Below are 13,437 nucleotides of genomic sequence, written 5' to 3' on the forward strand. Positions count from 1 at the left end.
ATCCTTTTGTCTACTTTGAAATTATATTCTTACTTTTAAGAAAGGTTCCTCCCCTGTCTTTTCGTTTCACTCTGACTAGTGTAACATCTATGGCAGGGACCTGTAGGATACCTGTCCTCCTGTGGTCTCTAATTCACCTGAGAGCGTGAAGACAAAGGCAGGAGGACCTGGGAACCCAGTCCGGAAGTCTTTACTCCAAAGATCTGGATTCAAGTACTGGCTATTATCATTGATCAATTTTGTGAATGTGGGTAAATCTTTCTGCCCTTTTCTGTAACTTAAGGACAATAAAGCCTATCTCACAAAGCTATTTTGTGGAGTGACTGAGTTGAGGGGTAAGCTTTAGCATACCACAAGGGCTTAAGAGACACTGACATAACACTAGGGTAGGTAAGCTAAAAAGCACACTTTCTGGTTCTGGGACTCCGGGTTTTAGATACCTACATGGATGTCTTTCTCATTTCCCTTACATGCTCTACCAAATATGACTTGGTGAGTCCCCACTCTGCTCTTGGGAAGTAGCTATTTTCCTATTTCAGAAGATAAAAATTCAGCCAGGTGGTCCTGCCTATATTTCTAGTAGACAGTAGAATTAAGGTTCACATTCTGATCTAAACCATTATTCTCTGCTGAATGTTCACAGTTATGAACAAAAGAGATCATGTTCTTCTAAACTCCACAGTTTATCTTAGGGACATTTAAGACAATCTAATAATATCACCATTGGTTCTCATTGCTAATGTTAGTGACAGAGATTTATAGATGCTTCAAGGTTATGAATATAATGATAATAAGTATCTTTTACATGCTTATTATATGTTACATTGCTTTAATTTATTGTCATGTATTTTGGGGGGTGATTTTTTTTCATCCTTGAAAGTAAGGTGTACTTTAAAATCATTCTTACTTCACAAACAAGGAAGTAATCTATTGCTCGTGCATGCGCACGTGCACACACACACACACACACACACAGAGAGTCAATTATCAGAATATTCAGTTGGTGAGGGAGTAAGAAGACCTGATATGTATGTTCTATTCCAAGAAGCCCACAACACTGTGTCCTTGGTGGTCTGTGAGAACATATTTACAGCCAGACAAGCTATGTTAATCCCCGTCAATCCTCATCAATCCTCAGTAGAAAGAGTTTACCTCTTGTGTCTCCACACTCATAAGATGCTGCCTCGTGTCTCTTGTCTAATCTCTGTGTCATCTCATCTAAGTCCCTGGCATACTTCATGTAGGAAACACCAAGACTATGAAAGAATCTCATATCTCTGCATCTTCTCTTTAATTCTGCTTTTTAGGGATCGATGTGAGCAGAGGAGAATGGCCATACCCTTTGGAGAGAACCATCCTTCAATCCTGGCTATAGCTAGAGCGCAGGGTTGTTGTTAGTATATGTGTCTCCTTCTAGCTTTCTCACTTGTAGCTTAGAGATAGAATACTAACTTAGAGATTTAGTGTGAAAAATAACGAGATGATTACGGACAGTAACTTCCTTAGAATAGATGTCTAATGAATATCAATGCCTTCCATTTTGTCTTCTATTCCAGTCAGCTCATCACTCAAACGCCATATTACAAAAAAAATCAACTCCAAAACCATCAATTTATTCTAATTTATTGGACTATATTATGTCTATAAAGGTTTTCAGGACATGTGGATTGTGGTCTGTACATAGTGATCTGCTATACAGGTAGCTGTAGATGTTATTTGGTGGCTCAATGACTGGCTTCAAGATAAACTTATATTAAGATTATTTTGACTATTTCAGTAAGTGATTGCTATCTGACACGAGTTACATTTATCATTAAAGCTGTCAAGATACTTTATTTGGATTAATGTTCTATGTCCTGGTTGTTGGAGGCTTTTTTTTCCCCCTTCCAAATACAGAAGCAGAGACTGTAAAGGAAAAATTCTGGCTGCTTTTATTGGATGCATCTTTTATTCATTTCCAAGGAAAGATTATGTCCAGTCCTGCAAAAATTCTGTTGAGTGGGAAGATCGTTTCTTAAAGAGAGAAGGCTGAGGAAGCCTTGAGAAGCCAGACTCCAAAGGTGAATTCTGCAAGAATTTACATTAAAGGCTTTTCAACTGTGAAATGTTGGGGAAGAAAGTCTCTAATACCTCCTGGCTCACTGACTCTCTATTCAGAAATAACTATAACAAGAATCACTTCCTTGTTGATTCTGGAAAAATCAAAGAAATTCGATTATGAAAGAAACCTTGTTGGAGCTCGAGCTTTGCCAGGTGCAGAAGGAGTGCAAAATAAAAAAAGAGAATTCTTGTGCTGTCCAACCCACAAAGACAAAAGTAGAATTTAAAGCAAGCAAGAAAGGGGAAGAGCTATTGTGCCTCTACTAAAGATGAAAGGAAGAAAAAGGGCCCCAGCCAGAGAGGTGATGAGGATGTGTGAACTGACCTTTGTCCAGCGAGGGACTGTGAGAATACGAGATGAAAGCTCAAAGAAAATCCAAGCGACCTGACACTGAGGTTAAGGTTTGTTCCCTGGGATGGCCGATTTGCAATCAAAAATGAAGTTATCACACACACAAAAAAAATGAAGTTATCTTGGGCTTAAACTGTGTCTTCAAACCAGATAAACTTTGTATATTTGTGGACGAAATTAGAGTCATGTAACCGCTGAAGACTTCCTGGAACAGAGAAAATGCCGAAACTCAGTTAAAGCCAACACAAGGAAGGCAGTGTGGAGACCAAATAAGGCAGAACCTATCCATCTCCTCAGACAGCCACAAGGGGAAACTGTTGACACTTTGAAGCACACAGCAGCAGTTACAAATGGTGGTGGTGTTGGTGGTAGTGAGGTAGACACGGCTAACTTTTTGTTTTTCCTATTCTGGGTATGGAACAAGGGCCTAGTACATGACAGGTAACTCTTCTGCCACTGATTTACATATACAACCATCAAGACATATTTGGGAGTAGGAAATATCTAAGAGTTTTGTTGGAGCTTCCTGATGAACCTTAATTTTTGCAACATTTTCTCCCTAAGGGAGAAAAGTAAATTACATAAAGCACTGACATGTAAATATTTATTATGTTAGTAATACTTCTTTAGAAGTAAAAACATAAAACAAAACTTAATTCTTCTAGTAGTTTTCACTAATATTTGTTAAGTTCTCTATGAAGTTGGACAATAAGATACATGGTAAACTTCTAAAGGAGATTAATCCGGTTAGAACTAGAATCACAAATTAATTTTCCAGGAAGAGAACAGTAAGGCTAGTTTGTCAAGCATTTCTTGGTTGAAAGTGTCACTGTGCTTACACACACATGTGCTCACAGACACACACAATACAGACAGACAGACAGACAGACAGACAGACACACACACACACATATACACAAAACGACACACACACACATATACACAAAATGAAAGCAGAGATTATGGACTTGGAAGTAAAGGTGAATTAACTAGAAAACCTCTTTTCCCGGAGAAGAGACTACTCATCAAAGCAACAGTGGTTGGCTGGAGATTCACTGGGTCTTTGAGACACTGCCAGAAACATCTGGATACCTTTTGGAATACTCAGTCAATCCTGACAACCAAACACATTTAGCACTTTCTGTCGAAAAGCAGGATTGGCCCTTTCAATATTTACCCAGTTGAGGAAATACCTCTGACATGCATGAAATTTAACTTCACAGGACTAAGTGTATTCTGGCAAAAATACTGGAATTTTAGAAATACAGCATTGGCATAAAAATAAATAATGTTTTCTGTTGACGTGAGAATGCTGGTGGGGGGGCACCTTGATCTAGCTTTACTATAAAATAAGTCTTGTTAAACTTGGAGGAGAACAAATTTTCAAGCACATACTTCAGGCATCCATACTGATGGAAAAACAAGGCCTGTGTTGAGGTGATGATGAGGATACGGCTTCTGCCTTCATAACCTGAAGGAAATAATAAAAACCCTTGTGAATAGTCACAGATAGCCTATCTCGGCGTGCTAGGGAGATGAAGTGTGCTATTATGAGATGTTGATCTCAGCAGGTTTCTGTATAGTGACAACAGTTCTTGGAACTCAGTGGTATCTATGAGTGTACCCTCTGAAAACCAAGCAGCAAGCATGCCAAAGTTCAATTAATGACAGCCTGGCAGTTGTGCAATGGAGTGCTTTAGCAACACAGGACAGCGACTGGTTATCTGATTCTTGATTTCATAGGTCAGAAGTTGGGGTTAGGCTAGTCAGTCCCCTTATCTTCACTGGTCTCTGCTGCTGTTATAGGCTGGATTACAGCCCACCGATAATCACAACAATTAGGTTTAAGTTCTAAGCCCTAGGATCTCAGGTTGATATCTGTTTGGGGATAAGTCATTTTCAAGAGCAACTAAGTTAAAGTAAAGTCTTCAGGATAGTATCTATCCCCGGATGAGCCAGTATCATTATAAGAAGTAGAAAGGGGGGATACATATTTGATCAGAGGACGATCATGTGGAGATCCAGGCAAGACAGCCTGTGAACTGGGAGGCACAGTCTACAAGCCAAGGAGAGAGGCCTGAGGTAAATCTTTCTTGGGCTATAGGAAGAACCAAGTACATGTGTGTGGTGGCATAGGTCTTTAATTCCAGCACTTGGAGGCAGGTCTCTATGAGTTCAAGGTCAGCCTGGTCTACATTATCAAGTTTCAGGTCAACCAAAACTGCATAATGAGAACTTACCTTGAAAAGAATAAAAAAAAAATCAACTTGGCTGGCACCTTTGCGTTGTACTTGTAGTTCCACACACAGTAATAATGTGAAGTTCACTTAACACGGTCCACGGTGCTACTGTGTCTACCATAAGAGAATTGGTACATGAGTATCGTGGTTCTCTTGCGACTCGTCAGGAAGCTGGTGCCTATCCAGCCTGCTGGTTGTTAGGCTTCCGTGGGGGCCTATGGAGCACTCAGGGCCTCTTTCCACATGCGTTCCTTTTCCAGACATGCTCATTCATATGGCACCTGAAAAATTCTAAGAAAACAAGAACAAGTGTTCTAACGTCTCATAAGACGCATAACTGGCCCAGTATCATTAAATTAAAATACGTTGCTGTATTTATTTTATCGATCAGAACAATAAAATGGTCCAGTTGGCTATTACAGAAAATAGACTCTCCCTATTACAGGGAGGACATGTGGACTATTATGACCCCTGTCATCTTGCACAATGGCTATTTGACACTGCCTCACAGAACATCTTCCCTAGAAGAGATATGTGGGATAAGATTATGCTCCAGTGCAAAAGCTGGAAACATTTACAGTCAAAAAGTACACAAGCTACTATCTAATAATTAGGAATAGGATGTTGAACATCATGGACGATTTTAAGAATATTGATTCTTCATTAGAAACAGTGTTTTGCAGGACTAGAGAGATGGCTCAGCAGCTAAGAGCACTTGCTGCTCTTGCAGAAGACCTGGGTTCAGTTCCCAGTAGTTGCAATTCCGAAAACTCTGGTTCTGGTCTCCCAGCATTTGGTGCACATACATACATACATACATACATACATGGAAAATGTTTGTCCAGGTTAAAGGTAATTTTAAAATGGTGTGCTTCCTTGGACATGCTGGACACGAAACTACTTCTGGTACAGTGTTTATGACTCATCTAGGAAGGAGGTCTGAGATGACAGACTAAGGAGTGGCAGTCACAGGAAGCAGCCTAAAACTTCCGGGATAAGAGAGCATGGGCAGAGACCTCCTCTTCACCGAACTGTCAACCCCTTTTCCATAGCTCTACGGTCCCTTGCTAAAATGACTTGAAAAGCATTTCAACTCATGCTTCCAACTTCAGGGTCCCTTAGGGCATAGCTACCTTGAGTTCCAGGAGTACAGAACAACATAGCTTCAATCTGATGAATCTCATGGAAAACTCAGCATCCAGAATCCGCCAGAACACTTCTGCTTCAGAAGACAGTGCTATATACTTTTCCCAGCCAACCCACCACCCTAGGAAGGGACAGGTGACAGAAAGGTCGATCATTGACCTGGAATCTGTGTCGCCCTTCCACACTGTGCAGGTACACGTGGCCTAGACAGTACCTTTGCCTTGTGGAGTTCGGTGGGATTAGCAGAGAAGCCAGAAGCACAGGAAAAGTGAATCCGGAGAGTGAAGGAAGACACCTGTAACCTGGGGCATTCTCACCAAGCACGCTCTGAAGGCAAGCTCACCCAGCTGAGGGTGGCGATAGATGAGACTTACTCAGTGTCAAGGGTAAATAAAAGCCATCACAAATGACGAGCGTTACCACATGCACTCATTAATTGCACTCTTCTGACTGCAGACACAATGTGGGTAGCTGCTGCTAGCATTGCTGCAGTGATGGACTGTGAGCGGGAGCCATGAGCCATAATGAACCCCTTTCCCCTCGACTTTGTTTCACAGGATTTTATCACATCAGCAGGGAAAGCGAGTGACATGGAGACCTACTCATCCATGAGCATCTGATGGTGCATGAACTACGCATCTGTTGGCATCCGTTGGTGCATGGACTACATGTCTGTTGACATCTGTTGGACTACGTGTCCGTTGGTAGTTGCTGGTGCATGGAAAGCTTTGATGTAAGTGTGGGAAGAGTTGCCAGCTCTGAGGGAGTGGTCTAAGTAAGAGCAGATTTCAGCCCTTCTCCATTCGTTGGATACACACTTAGGCCACGATGCCTGAGATGAGAAAGGGCATACACTGAAGGGTGGATGGGAATATGATTTCCTTTCTTGTACACGAGCCACCCATGTCATTTTCCAGACCAGTTTTCTAGTGCAGAGGAGAGTCAGCCTTTCAGCCTACCTGCTAAGAGGGTGCTACTGTTCTAGTATCTCTTTCTCCGCCAATGCTTGACCAAAGAACGTGGTGCCTTTGCTACCCCTGATGAACACGATGGTTTGTTCTATTGATAATCCCAACACATTTAAATAAAAGACAAACAAAACGGTACAAACAGCAAAATGGTACAAACAACGCTTGAGTAGAAGGGGAGTTTGTGGAACTGGCCCATGAATAGAGACGGGAAGCCATGCGGATTCCTGGTGAGGAGGAGAAAGACCAAAGAAGGAAAGAAAAATGACTAAGGAAAATTCCAGAAGCAGCACACTCTGGAGGAAGCCATTTTGGGGTGAGATGAATAGATGGAGTAGTAAATAAAAGTAAGACTAGTAAAGGTGAAAGGCCTGAGAAATCGGGTCAGAGACAACTCCTGTGGCCACCTGTGAGCATTCTCAGAACACAGAAGGTGCGTCATTCCTGGTGCGAACGTTCACAGTCCTTGGTCGCTGAGGAATCTTGATTTATTATCTATTCTACTCTTGGTTTGGAGTTTTAAAGAGGTTGTGCATGCAACAAAAGGGTTCTATTTCAGTTATTGTCTTCTATTATTTTGATAGAATTGAATGAAAATATATGACAAAGGGCTTACCATTTGCAGAATTCCCGGTATAAAGCAGTGATCAAAATGGGACTTCAACTTGAACTATGAACTCATCGAACCTTAGTGCAGATCATAAATCCGAGTAATAAAATCCCATTTAATTATAAAAAGTTCCTTTAAATTTATCAGAAGACATACAATTAAAGATTACCCTCTCAATAAACACACACTGAATGGCCATTAGTAGCTTAATATGGTAAGTTCTGGGAATGTCATCTGGAACCCCCCCATTGTAGTATAGAAGGAAGACAAAAGGAATAATAAGTTAATTAAAAACAAAAGTAGTGAACATTAACTCTTGCGTTAAGTACATGTATTCCTACAAAAGAAGTATATGGACCTGAAACAGGACAAAGTCTTCACTGTTAGGGAACTGATAGGGCCAAGTGAAGGTGACACTGAGCCAAGAACTAAAGATGAAACAAATCATTATTGTAAAGAAAGGTAGACAGCAAAGTGCAAAGCCCCAGCGAGTGCAGGAGGTGATAGAGAAGGATTGTTTCGGTGGGAGACTAGAGGCTAGTTACTGCCCTACGGCCTAAACCTGTGGAGCGTGAGTCAGACCATGCAGATAACTGCATTCATTCCTATGATGGGGAAGCCCGCAGGAGACTTTAAGTAGAAAGTGACTTGGCCTATTAGAGAGTACATACAGAATAGAGCAAGAAGATGAGAACTAGGGGCACTGAAAGCAAGTTTGAAGTGGTTGTCATAGTCCATTTACAGAGGGATGGTAGCCTAGAGCAAGGTCTTAGGATGGAGGACTAGACAACAGGTGTGGGACCTAGGTGGGACACCCTGATGGGGACTAAGAAGTTTGGTTTCAAGTGAGGGCAACAGGAGACCATGAAGTTTTCATCCAACTGGAAAGTTCAGAATGAACTTTTATCTGAGCCAGCCTCAAGTTTTGAGAAGGTCAATGCTCCACTTCCCCAGGTATCTCAATGTAAAATAGTTTTCAACAACCAAACAGTCAAAATCAAGCTCTCAAGATTCCACCTCCCGCCTCAGGACCTGTGAATAATCAAATGCCAAATTATTTTCAGATATGCTGTTGGTTGTCCAAATGCAGTTTAGCAGTACCCCTTGAAAGAGAGTTTTCAAACAGAAATCAGGCTGCATTCCTGACCCAGGGGTGGTAGCCAAGGGAGATCTATGCCCTGATCAGCATGGTGAGTTGAGGATCAAACAGTACCTTAGGAGTCAAGAAAGAACTGTGGTGGGGTATTAGAGAACAGGAGGAGAGCAGAGGGCCTGCTTAGACCAGGAATGCCACAGCCATGTTCAAGGTGTGAGGGTCTGGGTGGGAAGCCTTGGGGCAGGGCAGGCACGTTTGTAGTCTGAAGCCAGGTCAGATACTTTTGGGGGACAATTCTAATCAGAAAATGAATAGCTTCTCTACTCTACTTTTTCCAAAATAAATGTATTTTTATACCGTGTCTCTATTTTGACTGGAGAGAGGTAGTGTGGAGAGTTACTTTGCCTGGTGTGAATAAAATATCAAAAGCAATATATCAGTCTGTGAACTCCTTTTTTAAAAGACACGAAAAATGACATCAATTTTATATTTGGAAATTCTCACTTTGTTCTGACTTGATCTATTTGGTTTGGTTTAAAGATAATACAACAGAAACCCTGGTCTTATTAAAACTTTTAACTAAACACATTAAATTCTGATATTACCTATAATATCTCAGTTTTTATTATATTAACTTATTTTTCTTTTTATATTCGCATTTTCTGACTTTCCTATTTATTATTTCCTATAACCTATTTCCTATAAGTTCTTTTTCGGTAGCTGAATTGACCAATCTTCTGCTCCACAGGTTTTATAAACCTGAGATGACTAACCCGTTCATCTTCCCATCATGGACAAAAACACAGTGCACACAAAGCCTGCCTGCTCAGTCTGTTCATGGAATGGAACTCGGGCAGTTGCTGTTGCAACTTGTTGCAGGAGACTTGGAGGAACTGAACTGCATTAAAAATGGCATGCAATGCTTAAGTGTAAGAAGGAAGCATGTCAATACAGATGCGGGAGAAGGAATGAACGCTAGATATTCTCAGAGGACAGAGAGATCATTCAAAAGCAGGTGATTTCAGAGGCAAGATGGAGAAGGTCAAGTGAGGTAGAAGAAACACCAGGAAAAGCGGAGCAAGAATTACTCTGAGAATATAGTTTTAAGTCTTAACTGTGCTAGATATGTTGAGGAAGAGAGGGAGCCCAAAAATGAGCAGACGCAGAATCCTGCAATGCTTATAGGCTGTGGTGTGGAGTTTGGACTTTATTCTGTGTGTTATGAAATGAGAAATAGGGAAAGATCTTAGCAGAATTCAACATGGTCAGACTTTACATTCTTCAAAGAGTAAATTGTCTGCATTGTGTGTGTGTGAGAGAGAGACCAAGAATACATGCAGATAGCAGTGTTTGGTGGCCCCTGTAATAGGACAGGGGAGAGGCATTTAGGAGCATAAGTAAGCCAGAAGCTAAGGAAGAGGATGGCCAGGCCAGTTGAAGGGACTCAAACATTGGAAAGGTGAACACGTGATGACTAGATATGAGAGTGTGCTGAGTGTTAGGGCCTGGTGGAAGGTTTGAGGTCTGTGGCTTCAGAGACAAGAAAATGATGGTGCTACCATGAGAGAAGATACAGGGCTGCTGTGGGGCAAAGGAGCAGGCTGACAGCAAAGGGACAGGAAGAGCCCGTGGAGGCATCTGTGTGTGCAGTGACTGCATGCTTTGAGAAAAAAGGATGCTATGGAACAGTGTCTTTATAAAACTCCCGGGTGCAGGAGGTTCTCAAAAGTGGCTTTAATAAGCTTCATGCCTGTGAGAGCCTTGTTTGATATCTTAACACAGTGTCTTCTCTCTGTCTCTTAGAGATCCTGCATTTCCTCCTGTGGTTTCTGGTAAGCTAATGGTGACTCGTCCCCACCTGCTTAACTGAGCTCATTGCTTCCAAGTCAAGACTGGGTCCTCTTTCTTACCAGTGTCCCAGAATCTTCTTGATCCCTTTCATTAATTCCCTATTATGGTTGGTATGGACTGGGTGCACCGCCTGCCCCCAAACCCTCAACTTCCACAGACAATGACCTCCAGAGTCTCTCATCAGCTTGCTTAGTTGCTGCTCCTTTCTGACCTTCCCCATTCATCTCTATCATTCAGACTACTGCTGGAGCCACCTACTCACGGAGCACAGCTGAGCACAGCCCTTTGTCCCTGGGGAATCAGCAGCCCCTCGGTGCTAAAACAGTTGTGTAAAGACCCTTTTGTTTTCTGGTTTCACTTCCATTCTCTAGCGCAGATGCCTGCTGCGTCATTCGCAGACGATGCGAAAGTTCTCAGACATAGACATTCTTAGAATGCATTATTTTCAGGCAGGCTCTGGAGGAGCAGAGAGAGGGCCTTTGAGCTACTTTGTACTTTTGCCGTCATGGCACACAAATTTAGTTTATAGTTAGCTAAGGACGCTATTAGAAGTGGACTGTGTCACCCCCAAAAGGTAGGCTGAAGCTCTGATTCCTGAAGATGAGTTTTTGAAGCTATCATGAGAGGAGCTCATGAAGGCGATCCTAATCCAGTACAGCTATTGTTCTTATGGAGAAGGGAACCTTTAACACACAGAGACTGCTATGGGACGACAGAAGCAGAAGCTAAAACTGAAATTCTATGGTGATGAGCAGAGGGACGCCATGGCCTGGCGACTGTCACTGGAAGCTCAGATGAGGGCAGTATTTTTTGTAGGTATTAGAGGGAGGGTGAACTGCTACCATCTTTAGACATCTACTTTCTAGGATCATGACACAACATATTCCTACTGTTTTGTACTTTCATGGTATAGCTCATTGCTATAGTCTGAGGAAATTGATTCAGAAAGCACAATTCAGAGAGTAAGCAGGACACAGACTTCTCCCGGGTCTACCTACCTATGCTTAGGACACTGTCCCTGCATGCTTCGGATTTGCTTGGCACGTGCACGTGTGTGTGTGTGTGTGTGTGAATTTTAACATATGAGTTTACTGCAGCATCCCTGAAGAGTTTACAATAGTGACTTTTGAAGAGAATATTTACAAATGCTATGCTCCTCAGAAATTCAACGTCGGCCAAGCCTGTTTATAAAAATTGAAAGGCTGGGGCATGCATGCTCAAGAAGCTTTTCACTGAAAAGTCCATTGCTACGCCACATCCCTAACTGATAAAAGCTGTGAGGTGCTACTTAATCCTGTGCTCACACATGAGACTTTGGTCTTTCTTTTCCAGCCCTGTGATTTATTCTATCAAAGACTTCATATTTTATTTTAATTTACTCTGTAGGTGTTTCAATGAAAACACCTGGTTTTCTTGTACATGAGTTATGAAATTCTGACTTTGTCTCAATAATTACTGTATGGTGTTTGACTGTACTTATCAAGTTTGTTTCTTGAATATTGTTATTATTTTAGATGTCCCTGCTTTCACAAGTATAGGTTTCTTTACTTAGAATGTCAACCCATTCAGCTCGACCAAAAGAATGCTGCAGAATATTTAACTGTGGCAGACAATATGTGTTAGGGGTTGTAGAAACACGGCTTCGTTTGTCCTCACAAACAGGCCAGGCGAGGTTGGAAAGTGGTGGTAGTGATGTTGGAAGCTGCATATTTCAGAGGACAGAACCAGCGGCCCCATCGCTTGACATCTTGCCAAGACTAAAGTGATCACACTCAAACTTCACTAAATACTTTTGCTTTTCAAAGTTCCTATGAGTTTTGCACTTGTTTTAAATTTATTTGCCGTGCTTTATTGTAATTATTTACTTGGGTTTGTAGCCCACTAACTGGAGTTCCATGATAAATGTTTTTTTGTTGTCTGTGTTTCAGTAAAATTCCATGCATGGAACTAATAGTTCCTGAGAGGATCAACATAGGACAAAGGCCAGAATATGCTGTTTTACTCTAAAACATCCAGAAAACAGGGAACTTGCTTTTTTTCTACTTTGACTCCTTAGATTACAGTTCTGGTTGTTGAATCAATGGTATGGTCAGTACATGAATGAATAGTTTCAGCTGTTAAAAGTCCTCCATGTGGTTAATTTTCCCTGTGTATTTTCCAGGTTTTTAGAGCAACTGCTAAATGATCATAAGAAAGGGCCTAAAATTGGCCTTGTTGTTCTTAACCACACATAGGTGAATCTTATTCAGCTTCATGATGAAGACGATAATCTAATTCTAAAATCAATAAAATGGAAGTATTACAACTGAGGAACACATCTTACTTCATTCATATCTTGCCTTACTCACTTGCACTTGGGAATTGAGAATATTTTTCATAGCAGAGTAATTCCCACACATTTTCTTTATTTTATTTTATTTTATTTACCTGTTGGAAGGTGGGGCTTGGACAAGCTGATTATGCCATTGTCTGAAACTCAGAGACAATTAGAGTGATAATTAACTTAAGGAATCCTCGTGACCTAGGGAGACATGTGGACTTGTACTATGGAGCACTTCTTAAATTGTAGTGTGGTCTGGGAACCATGGGCACCCCTCAGACCTTGGCATCAAGACATCCACCATGGTCAATCTTCATTGTCAACTCAATTAGGTTATAGTTTTTCTGGGATACACTTCTGTGCTTTTCTGTGAGGGTATTTCTACCTTTCATCCTGGTAGCATCATCTTGTGGACTGAAGTCTTGATTGGATGAAGGGGGAAATACGAGAAAGTTCCAGCCCCAGTCTTTGTCTCCTGGCTTCCTGATGGAGGATGAACCCTCACATGTCGACTGTCATGTTCCCCCACTGTGGGGACTGCATCCCCTCAAACTGTGAGCCAAAGTGAGCCTGTCCACTCTTGGCTGCTTCCACCCGGTCACAGTAGTGAGAGAAATAATAACACAGCATCAAGAGAACTTAGCTTCTTTTTCCCTTTGTGTAGCGCCCCATCCACCTCATGATAGATGATAAAATATTAAATCAAACACAGACATCAATACACAAATCTAGACTTTCACATCGTCTATCAGGT

This window comes from Myodes glareolus, chromosome 8 (assembly GCF_982192425.1).
Source record: "Myodes glareolus chromosome 8, mMyoGla1.1, whole genome shotgun sequence".
NCBI lineage: Eukaryota > Metazoa > Chordata > Mammalia > Rodentia > Cricetidae > Myodes > Myodes glareolus.